Here is a 9,536-nt window from a genome sequence, read left to right on the forward strand (position 1 = left end):
ACTTGTTAAAGAGGTTGTCTTTTTTCCATTGTATATCCTTGCCTCCTTTGTCAAAGATAAGGTGTCCATAGGTTCGTGGATTTACCTCTGGGCTTTCTATTCTGTTCCATTGATCTATATTTCTGTCTTTGTGACAGTACCATACCGTCTTGGTGACTGTGGCTTTGTAGTAGAGTCTGAAGTCAGGCAGGTTGATTCCTTCAGTTCCATTCTTCTTTCTCAAGATTACTTTGGCTATTTGAGGTTTTTTGTATTTCCATACAAATTGTGAAATTATTTGTTCTAGTTCTGTGAAAAATACCGTTGGTAGCTTGATAGGGATTGCACTGAATCTATAGATTGCAGTGGGTAGAATAGCCATTTTGACAATATTGATTCTTCCAATCCATGAACATGGTATGTTTCTCCATCTATTTGTGTCCTCTTTGATTTCTTTCATCAGTGTTTTATAGTTTTCTATGTATAGGTCTTTTGTTTCTTTAGGTAGATATACTCCTAAGTATTTTATTCTTTTTGTTGCAATGGTGAATGGTATTGTTTCCTTAATTTCTCTTTCTGTTTTTTCATTGTTAGTATATAGGAATGCAAGGGATTTCTGTGTGTTAATATTATATTCTGCAACTTTACTATATTCATTGATTAGCTCTAGTAATTTTCTGGAATAGTCTTTAGTGTTCTATGTAGAGGATCATGTCATCTGCAAACAGCGAGAGTTTCACTTCTTCTTTTCCTATCTGGATTCCTTTTACTTCCTTTTCTTCTCTGATTGCTGTGGCCAAAACTTCCAAAACTATGTTGAATAGTAGTGGTGAGAGTGGGCACCCTTGTCTTGTTCCTGATTTCAGGGGAAATGCTTTGAATTCTTCACCATTGAGGGTGATGCTTGCTGTGGGTTTGTCATAAATAGCTTTTATTATGTTGAGGTATGTTCCTTCTATTCCTGCTTTCTGGAGAGTTTTAATCATAAATGAGTGTTGAATTTTGTCAAAGGCTTTCTCTGCATCTATTGAGATAATCATATGGTTTTTATCTTTCAATTTGTTAATGTGGTGTATTACATTGATTGATTTGCGGATATTAAAGAATCCTTGCATTCCTGGGATAAAGCCCACTTGGTCATGGTGTATGATTTTTTTTAATATGTTGTTGGATTCTGTTTGCTAGAATTTTGTTAAGGATTTTTGCATCTATGTTCATCAGTGATATTGGCCTGTAGTTTTCTTTTTTTGTGGCATCTTTGTCTGGTTTTGGAATTAGGGTGATGGTGGCCTCACAGAATGAGTTTGGAAGTTTACCTTCTTCTGCAATTTTCTGGAAGAGTTTGAGTAAGATAGGTGTTAGCTCGTCTCTAAATTTTTGGTAGACTTCAGCTGTGAAGCCATCTGGTCCTGGGCTTTTGTTTGCTGGAAGATTTTTGATTACAGTTTCGATTTCCTTGCTTGTGATGGGTCTGTTAAGATCTTCTATTTCTTCCTGGTTCAGTTTTGGAAAGTTATACTTTTCTAAGAATTTGTCCATTTCTTCCAAGTTGTCCATTTTATTGGCATAGAGCTGCTGGTAGTAGTCTCTTTTGATCCTTTGTATTTCGGTGTTGTCTGTTGTGATCTCTCCATTTTCATTTCTAATTTTGCTAATTTGGTTCTTCTCTCTTTGTTTCTTAATGAGTCTTGCTAATGGTTTGTCAATTTTGTTTATTTTTTCAAAAAACCAGCTTTTAGCTTTGTTGATTTTTGCTATGGTCTCTTTAGTTTCTTTTGCATTTATTTCTGCCCTAATTTTTAAGATTTCTTTCCTTCTACTCACCCTGGGGTTCTTCATTTCTTCCTTCTCTAATTGCTTTAGGTGTAGAGTTAGGTTATTTATTTGGCTTTTTTCTTGTTTCTTGATGTAAGCCTGTAATGCTATGAACCTTCCCCTTAGCACTGCTTTTACAGTGTCCCATAGGTTTTGGGTTGTTGTGTTTTCATTTTCACTCATTTCTATACATATTTTGATTTCTTTTTTGATTTCTTCTATGATTTGTTGGTTATTCAGAAGCGTGTTATTTAGCCTCCAGGTGTTTGAATTTTTAACAATTTTTTTCCTGTAATTGAGATCTAATCTTACTGCACTGTGGTCAGAAAAGATGACTGGAATGATTTCAATTTTTTTGAATTTTCCAAGACCAGATTTATGGCCCAGGATGTGATCTATTCTGGAGAAGGTTCCGTGTGCACTTGAGAAAAAGGTGAAGTTGATTGTTTTGGGGTGAAATGTCCTATAGATATCAATTAGGTCTAGCTGGTCCATTGTGACATTTAAGGTTTGTGTTTCCTTGTTAATTTTCTGTTTAGTTGATCTATCCATAGTTGTGAGTGGGGTATGAAAGTCTTCCACTATTATTGTGTTACTATTAATTTCCTCTTTCATACTCGTTAGCGTTTGCCGTACATATTGTGGTGCTCCTATGTTGGGTGCATATATATTTATAATTGTTATATCCTCTTCTTGGATTGATCCTTTGATCATTATGTAGTGTCCTTCTTTGTCTCTTTTCACATCCTTTATTTGAAAGTCTATTTTATCTGATATGAGTATTGCGACTCCTGCTTTCTTTTGTTCTCTGTTTGTGTGAAATATTTTTTTCCAGCCCTTCACTTTTAGTCTGTATGTGTGTCTTGTTTTGAGGTGAGTCTCTTGTAGACAGCATATATAGGGGTCTTGTTTTTGTATCCATTCAGCCAGTCTTTGTCTTTTGGTTGGGGCATTCAACCCATTTACATTTAAGGTAATTATTGATAGGTGTGGTCCCGTTGCCATTTACTTTGTTGTTTTGGGTTCACGTTTATACAACCTTTCTGTGTTTCCTGTCTAGAGAAGATCCTTTAGCATTTGTTGAAGAGCTGGTTTGGTGGTGCTGAATTCTCTCAGCTTTTGCTTGTCTGTAAAGCTTTTGAATTCTCCTTCATATCTGAATGAGATCCTTGCTGGGTACAGTAATCTAGGTTGTAGGTTATTCTCTTTCATTACTTTCAGTATGTCCTGCCATTCCCTTCTGGCCTGGAGGGTTTCTATTGATAGATCAGCCGTTATCCTTATGGGAATCCCTTTGTGTGTTATTTGTTGTTTCTCCCTTGTTGCTTTTAATATTTGTTCTTTGTGTTTGATCTTTGTTAACTTGATTAATATGTGTCTTGGGGTGTTTCGCCTTGGGTTTATCCTGTTTGGGACTCTCTGGGTTTCTTGGACTTGGGTGGCTATTTCCTTCCCCATTTTAGGGAAGTTTTCAGCTATTATCTCCTTGAGTATTTTCTCATGGCCTTTCTTTTTGTCTTCTTCTTATGGGACTCCTATGATTCGAATGTTGGGGCTTTTCACATTGTCCCAGAGGTCCCTGAGTTTGTCCTCATTTCCTTTGATCTTTTTTTCTTTTTTCCTCTCTGCTTCATTTATTTCCACCATTTTATCTTCTACCTCACTTATCCTATCTTCTGCCTCCGTTATTCTACTCTTGGTTCCCTCCAAAGTGTTTTTGATCTCATTCATTGCATTATTCATTTTTAATTGACTCTTTTTTATTTCTTCTAGGTCTTTATTAAACATTTATTGCATCTTCTCAATCCTTGACTCCAGGCTATTTATCTGTAACTCCATTTTGTTTTCAAGATTTTGGATCATTTTTATTATCATTATTCTAAATTCTTTTTCAGGTAGATTCCCTATTTCCTCCTCTTTTGTTTGACCTGGTGGGCATTTTTCATGTTCCTTTACCTGTTGGGTATTTCTTTTGCCTTTTCATCTTGTTTAGATTGCTGTGTCTGAAGTGGGCTTTCTGTATTCTGGAGGTCTGTGGTTCCTTTTTTTTTTTTTTTTTTATTGTGGAGGTTTTACCCAGTGGGTGGGGTTAGACAATTTGCTTGTCAAGGTTTCCTGGTTAGGGAAGCTTGCGTCAGTGTTCTGGTGTGTGGAACTTGATTTCTTCTCTTTGGAGAGCAATGGGGTGCCCAGTAATGAGTTTTGAGATGGGTCTATGTGTTAGGTGTGACCTTGGGCAGCCTGTATGTTGACGTTCAGGGCTATGTTCCTGCGTTGCTGGAGAATTTGTGTGGTATGTCTTGCTCTAAAACTTATTGGCTCTTGGGTGGTGGTTGGTTTCAGTGTAGGTATGGAGGCTTTTGGACGGTCACTTATTACTTAAAGTTCCATGTAGTCAGGAGTTTTCTGGTGTTCTCAGGTTTTGGGCTTAATTCTCCTGCCTCTGGATTTCAGTTTTATTCTTCCTGTAGTCTCAGGACTTCTCCAACTATACAGCACTGATAATAAAACTTCTAGGTTAATGGTGAAAAGATTCTCCACCATGAGGGACACCCAGAGAGGTTCACAGAGTTACATGAAGAGGAGAGGGAGGAGGGAGATAGAGATGAGCAGGAGGAGAAAAAGGGGGACTCAAGAGGAGAGAGACAGATCTACGCAGTTGTCTGTTCCCAGAGTGTTCTCCATAGCCCAGACACCCACAAAGATTCACAGAATTGGATTGGGAAGAGAAGAGGAAAGGAGGAAATAGAGGTGTTCTGAGGTAGAAAACAGAGAGTCAAGATTGGGAGAGAATAATCAACACATTCCTGAATAAAAATGGGAACTGAATATTGGATTCTTAAATGTTCACAATTTATATCATATACTGAAAAACAAAAATTAAAAATCTAGAGTAGAGGTTAGACTCTTAAAAATACTATATTAAAAACAAAAACCAAAACACACACAAAAAATTTTAGAAATATACATGAAGTTCAGTTTAAAAATAGGGCTTCTCTTCTTTTTTTTTCTTTGTAAGGTTATAGTGTATTGAAAATGAAAATTAAGGAGTAGTAGAGGAGTATTAGAGGACTTTAAAAGAAATAAGTGAAAAATAAAAATAGAAAATAGAAGAGAAAAAGGAAAAAAAAGAAGAAAAAAAAAAAGAAAAAAAATTTTCCCTAATTAAAAAAATCATAAACATCTGTGAAAATGAAAGTTAAGGAGTAATGGGGGAGTAATAGGCAATTTTAAAGGAAAATAAAAGAGAAAAAATAAAAAAGAAAAAATAAAAAAAATTTTTTTTTTCTTACTTAAAAAAAAAAAAAGTAAAAATATATCTAGGAATTTCTCTGGAGCTCTTGCGGTCAGTGTGGGTTCGGCTCAGTTTCAGATAGCTCCTCGTTCCAGCTTACACTTCTCGATATCTACAGGCCCCTTCCGGTGTAGTCGGTGTTTTCTACAGGGGTTTTAATCTGTTGCACCGGTCCCTTCTGAAGCGGTTCCCTTTGTTTATTTGGCTTCTGTTTGCCGGTCTCTTCAGAGCCTCATTTCTGCCCTGACACAGGCGGGCGGAGGTGGACTCTTATTCAGGTAGCTAGTGCCGTCGCGCTGCGGGGAGGGGCTGGCGCTGCTTTCTCCGTCTGCGCTGCTCAGGCTCCCGGCTGCTCTACATGGAGCGCGCCCCGCGCTGTGCGCGGTTCCAGCCCTCTGGTGTTCCACAAAAGCGCGAAACAAAAAGCTGCGCCTGCTCTTTGTGCCTTCCCTGTCAGAGCGGTCCAGGCAGCCAGGGGCTTGACGGGCGCACTCTCCCCGGGTGCAGTGTGCCCACTGCCTTCCGCGGTCCCAGTGTGAGTTTCCTCCTGCGCCAGGCGGGTGCGTGCGCCTTCTGCCCTCTGCTGTCCCCAGCCCCAGTCCCCGCAGGCGCCGGTCGGGTGCCTGTGCCCTGTGTCTCGCCGCGACCCTCCCGGCGGATGTCGACCATCCAGAATCTCAGGAGGTCTTTGATTAGAAATTGGAGGCCTGTTTGCAGTGCGGCAGGGGATGCGGTCCTTGGGGCCGAGCCTGCCCCCTTCCCCTCCACGCTGCCTCCTGCCTCCGGCGGGGCTGGGCCGGTCCGCAACCTGCGAGCTCTTCTCTGGACTTTCTCGGTCCCTTTGTTCTGTGAACGGCCGACAGTGTGTTCGGGCCAGTTAATTTTCTCTCTCTCTTTTGCTCTCCCACAGTTCAAGTTGGCAACTCACAAAAGCTCCCTCCGATTGTCCTCAGGGCACTCAGGCCCAGACCCTACCCCAAGCAATGCCACCCGCTCCTCTCCGTTCCGCACTCACTTGCTGGTGACAGATGCGGGTGTCTGGGGTATTTTTCTGCTGGGAGTTGCTTTTAGGCTCGTAATCTGTGGGTTTTATTTATTGTTTCCCTCCCAGTCAGGTTGCCCTCCGAGATTCAAACACTTCCCCCAGGCCCGCCAGTGCGAGGGTTTCCTGGTGTCTGGAAACGTCCTCTATTAAGACTCCCTTCCCGGGATGGATCTCCGTCTTTAGCTCTTTTGTCTCACTTTTTATCTTTTATATTTTGTCCTACCTCCTTTCGAAGACAATGGGCTGCTTTTCTGAGTGCCTGATGACCTCAGCTAGTGATCAGAAGTTATTCTGCATTATTAATTTCTAATTGACTCCTTTTTATTTCTTCTAGGTCCTTGTTAAACATTTCTTGCATCTTCTCAATCCTTGACTCCAGGCTATTTATCTGTAACTCCATTTTGTTTTCAAGATTTTGGATCACTTTTGTTATCATTATTCTAAATTCTTTTCCAGGTAGATCCCCTATCTTCTCCTCTTTTGTTTGGCTTGGTGGGCATTTTTCATGTTCCTTTACCTCCTGGGTATTTCTTTGTCTTTTCATCTTGTTTAAATTGCTGTGTTTGGAATGGCCTTTCTGTATTCTGGTGGTCTGTGGTTCCTTTTTATTGTGGAGATTTCGCCCAGTGGGTGGGCTTGGACGACTGGCTTGTCAAGGTTTCCTGGTTAGGGAAGCTTGCTTCGGTGTTCTGGTGTGTGGAGCTGGATTTCTTCTCTCTGGAGTGCAATGGAGTGTCCAGTAGTGAGTTTTGAGGTTGGTCTATGGGTTTGGTGTGACTTTGGGCAGCCTGTGTGTTGATCTTCAGGGCTATGTTCCTGCATTGCTGGAGAATTTGCGTGGTATGTCTTGCTCTGGAACTTATTGGCTCTTGGGTGGTGGCTGGTTTCAGTGTAGGTATGGAGGCTTTTGGATGATCTCTTATTAATTAATGTTCCCTGTAGTCAGGAGTTCTCTGGTGTTCTTAGGTTTTGGGCTTAAGTCTCCTGCCTCTGGATTTCAGTCTTATTCTTCTAGTAGCCTCAAGACTTCTCCAACTATACAGCACTGATAATAACACTTCTAGGTTAATGGTGAAAAGATTCTCCACAGTGACTGACACCCAGAGAGGTTCACAGAGTTACATGAAGAAGAGGAGAGGGAGGAAGGAGATGGAGATGAGCAGAAGAAAAAAGGGGGACTCAAGAAGAGAGAGACAGATCTAGGCAGTACTCTGTTCTCTAAGTGTTCTCTGTAGCCCAGAACACCCACAGAGATTCACAGAATTGGACTGAGAAGAGAAGAGGGTGGGAGGAAACAGAGGTGATCTGGGGGAGAAAAAGGAGAGTCAAAAGAGGGAGAGAGTAATCATCACACTCCAGAGTAAAAATCGGTACTGAAGATTGGATTCTTAAATGTCCAAAATTGATATCAAATACTGAAAAACAAAGATTAAAAATCTAGAGTAGAGGTTAGACTCTTAAAAATACAATATTAAAAACAAAAACACACAAAAAATTAGAAATATATATGAAATTCGCTTTAAAAATAGGTTGGTTTTTTTTTTTTGCGAAGTTATAGTGAAATGAAAATGAAAATTAAGGGGTAATAGAGGACTTTAAAATAAAAGAAAATGAAAATTAAGGAGTAATAGAGGAGTAATAGGGAATTTTAAAAGAAAATAAAAGAAAAAAATAAAAAATAGAAAAATAAAAAAAAATTTTTTAATTAAAAATAGTAAGAATATATCTAGGAATTTCTCAGAGCTGTTGTGGGCAGTGTGTGTTCTGTTCAGTTTCAGATAGTTCCTTGTTCCAGTTTACATTTCTCGATATCTATAGGTCCCTCGCTGTGTAGTTGGTGTTAACTACAGGGATTTTAATCTGTTGCACCAGTCACTTCTGAAGTGGTTCCCTTTGTTTATTTGGCTTCTGTTTGCTGGTCTCTTCAGTGTCTAATTTCTGCCCTGACACAAGTGGGCGGAGGTGGTCTGTTGTTTAGATTCGCTTGCTCAGTCAGTGCTGTGGGGAGGGAGGGGCACTGCAGACAAATATCACTGGCCTGTGTGGGGAGCACTCGCAGTGTTCCGGCCACACTGGGTTTGTCCCCGCTAGCGGCGCTTGTGCTTTCCCCGTCTACGTTGCTCAGGCTCCAGGCTGCTCTTTAGGGAACGGGCCCTGAGTTGCATGTGGTTCCAGTTTTCGGGTACTCCACAAAAGCGCAGACTCGGTTGGGCCTGCATTTTTCGCCTTCCCAGGCCCAAACAGTTCAGGCAGCGGAGGAGCACTCTCCCCGGGTGCGATGCACCTTATCCCCTCCGCGGTCCCAGCCTCAGTTTCCTTGCGCGCTGGTCTGGTGCGCCTTGTGTCTGTTCTGGGGAGCTGGTCTCTAGCCTCGACCCTCCCGGCGGATGTCAACCATCCAGAATCTCAGGAAGTCTTTGGTTAGAAATTGGAAGCCTGTTTGCAGTTTGGTAGGGGATGCCATCTCTGGGGCAGAGTTTGCCCCTTTCCACTCCCCCCTGCCTCCTGCCTCCAGCAGGGGATGGGACAGTCTGCCACCCGCTAGCTCTTTTCTGGAATTGCTCAGGCCTTCCTTTGTTCCTGAGCAATGCCGCCTGCTCATCTCCATTCAGCCCCCACTTGCTGGTGGCGGATGCGAGTGTCTGGGGTAATTTTCTGCTGGGAGTTGCTTTCAGGCAAGTAATCTGTGGGTTTTATTTATTTTTCCTCCCAGTTAGGTTGCCCTCCCAGATTCACAAACTTCCCCCAGACCCGCCCTTGAGAGGGTTTCCTGGTGTTTGAAAACTTCCTCTATTACGACTCCCTTCCCGGGACAGGTCTCCATCCCTAGCTCTTTTGTCTCTCTTTTTATCTTTTATATTTTGTCCTACCTCCTTTCAAAGACAATGGGCTGCTTTTCTGGGCGCCTGATGTCCTCTGCTAGCAATCAGAAGTTGTTTCGTGGTTTGTTCAGCGTTCAAATGTTCTTTTGATGAATTTGTAGGGGAGAAAGTGGTCTCCCCATCCTATTCCTCTGCCATCTTAGCTCCTCCCCCCAGGGTACAATCTTCTATTTAACCTAGTGTCTACATTCTCTATAGGAGTTACTGGTAAAGCTGATCATCAAATGTATGTCTCTAACTGACATCTATGTGAAACAGAAATTTCAATAAGGACTTTGACATAATAAGCCCTAGAGTCAGAGAGACCTTAAGTATGATGCAACAAAAAGTTGTGTCAGATTATATCTTTGCAAATGATTTTTTCATGGTGTCCATTTACATATTGACATATGTGATTTAGTATCTGTGTGTAAAGGGGTTTATTGTTGGGGTGAAGGAGTTTTTGGCATAATTATATCTTTCTGCTTGAAAACTTCCATTGTTGCCTACAAATAATTGCTCCTTCCATTGATCTAGATGA

Source organism: Cervus elaphus, chromosome 9, assembly GCF_910594005.1.
Source record: "Cervus elaphus chromosome 9, mCerEla1.1, whole genome shotgun sequence".
In the NCBI taxonomy this organism is placed as follows: Eukaryota; Metazoa; Chordata; class Mammalia; order Artiodactyla; family Cervidae; genus Cervus; species Cervus elaphus.